Raw genomic sequence first — 2,494 nt, forward strand, 5'->3', positions numbered from 1 at the left:
CTCATATGCCCAAGTGGGCTCGCTTTACTGTTGAGGCGGCAGGATCTTTGGCCAGTGATCCTTTAGATACTCGTCACACCCGTTCTCATACTGTGGGTTCTAGTCTATTGATTCATGCCATTTCAGATGATCCTTAGAAGTTTTCAGAGGCTATAAGGTACCCTGAGTGGGATTGTGCTATGGAGTAGGAGTATTCTTCTTTGCTGAGGAATAATACTTGGGATCTTTGTCCTCTTCCTAAGGGTAGAAAGATGGTTCGGTGTCATTGGTTGTATCACACTAAGTATGCTGTTGATGGTTTGATTGATAAGTACAAAGCACGTCTTGTTGCGAAGGGTTTCTCGCAGGTTGAGGGTATTGATTACTCCGAGACATTTTCCCTTGTCGCCAAGATGAACTGTATTCACTTTGTACTCTCCCTTGCAGCTTCTAGGGGATGGCCCATTTTTCGGATGGATGTGAAGAGTGCTTTCTTGCATGGGGACCTACAGGAGGAAATCTATATGGAGAAGCCTCAGGGATTTGTGCAGGACAGTTCTTTGGTTTGCAGACTTCGACGTTCATTGTATGGTCTCAAATAGGCCCCTCGGGCTTGGTATGAGAAGATTGACTCTTTCTTGCTCTCCACTAGTTTCACCCACTGTCATTCTGATCACACAGTGTACATTCAACTTCTTGAGGGCGAGATCCTGATTCTTGTGCTATATGTTGATGATCTCCTCATCACAAGTAGCTCATCATCTATGATTCAACATGTTCAATGAGCTTTGATGGACCAGTTTGAGATGACAGATCTTGGTCTTCTGCACTATTTTCTTGGTCTTCAGGTGATTCAGTCTTTTGATGGAATCTACATTTACCAGCAGAAGTATGCTCTTGACATGCTTCAACACTTTGGCATGCTTGATTGCAAGCCTTCTCCCACTCCTTTTCAATCAGGGGTTGTTTTGATTACTACATGCTCCACTCCTTCAGTAGATTCTACACTTTACAGACAGTTGGTTGGTAGTTTGTTGTACCTGATGCACACTCGTCCTGATCTTTCCTTTGTGCTTGGCCTTGTCTCTTGATTCTCCCATGATCCTCATGAGAGTCATTGGAAAGATGCCAAATGTATTTTGTGGTATATTCGAGGCACTATTTATCATGGCATTCACTAAACATTAGGGGAACCTCACATTGTTGGCTACACTCAGATTGGGCTGGTGATGTCACCGATCGAAAGTCTACTTTTGGCTTTGTTTTCTATCTTGGCTCTGGTCCTATCACATGGTCTTGCAACTAATAGACTACTCATGCATTATCATCTACAAAGGCTGAGTACTAAGCTACTGTGCTCGCCAGTTAGGAGATCTTATGGCTTTGATGGTTGATGACTGAGTTTGGTTTTCCTCCTGATAGTCCCACTATTCTTTGGTGTGACAATCAGAGTGCTATTTATATTTCTCGCAACCCAGTAGAGCATCAGCGGATGAAGCACATTGAGCTTCACATGCATTTCATCGACCAGTTGATTCAGGATGGTTCTCTCATTCTGGAGTACATTCCCATTGCTGAGCGGGTTGCAGACATCTTCACGAAACCTTTTGCATCACCGCGCTATCTTCAGTTGCGCTCTATTCTTGGGGTGAAGGAAGTTGTCCTTGGGGGGTCGTTATGAGGCCTTCCTTCCTTCTTATTTCTTTTAGCATGTTCTTTTATCTCTTTTTGGAGAGGAGTTTTTTCCCATTGGGTTTTCTCCTTTTTCTCCGTTTCATAGAGATTTCATTATATTTGGGTACTTGATCAGGCCTTGTTGCTGGGACCCATCTTTCCTGCTTTCAGTAGTTGTTCTAGGTTTTAGCTTCTCCCTAAGTCTAGCTTAAGGGGGGGGGGGGTGTTAGAGTAATCGGGTCTTTAGCTGATTAATTAAACAAGACTTGTTTAAATTAATTAAGTTCCATTTATCTCTTTTACACTTAAGCTAACATTAGGTGCATAATAATTAATTCTTTTATTAATTATTATGTGCAATCCTAGGTTTTCCCTTTTAGGGTTTCTTGACCTATTAGAGGTTAATTTTCTTTTCTTTGTATCATTATCACATTACACATTTTTGGTGAATATTGAGCTCTCATCTTTTTGAGCATTCTTCTGTGTATTTGTTTTTCTTTGTTGCTTCCTTGCTTCTCCTTGTAACAGGTTTATTTCAGCTTGCAGAGATCATTTGGGCTCCTGTGGTGTTATATTTATCAACTCTCATAGGAACATCATGTGTGGTGCCAATTAGATCTATAAGTCAAGAAAATGTTCCGCAACAGAAGAAATCTCCAACTAGCCGATAATCTCAAACTGCTTGAGGAACCAAGAAACAGACAATTCAGAAGAAATAACTTTTCCGGGAAAAAGGTCCAAATGAACTGAAAATATAGAACAAGGAACAAGAAAAAGTCTAAAAGCCAAAAATTGAATCTGCAATGGAAAATGAACAAATACCATAGAATGTTGAAAGAAC

Source organism: Cryptomeria japonica, chromosome 7 (assembly GCF_030272615.1).
Source record: "Cryptomeria japonica chromosome 7, Sugi_1.0, whole genome shotgun sequence".
NCBI classification, from domain to species: domain Eukaryota; kingdom Viridiplantae; phylum Streptophyta; class Pinopsida; order Cupressales; family Cupressaceae; genus Cryptomeria; species Cryptomeria japonica.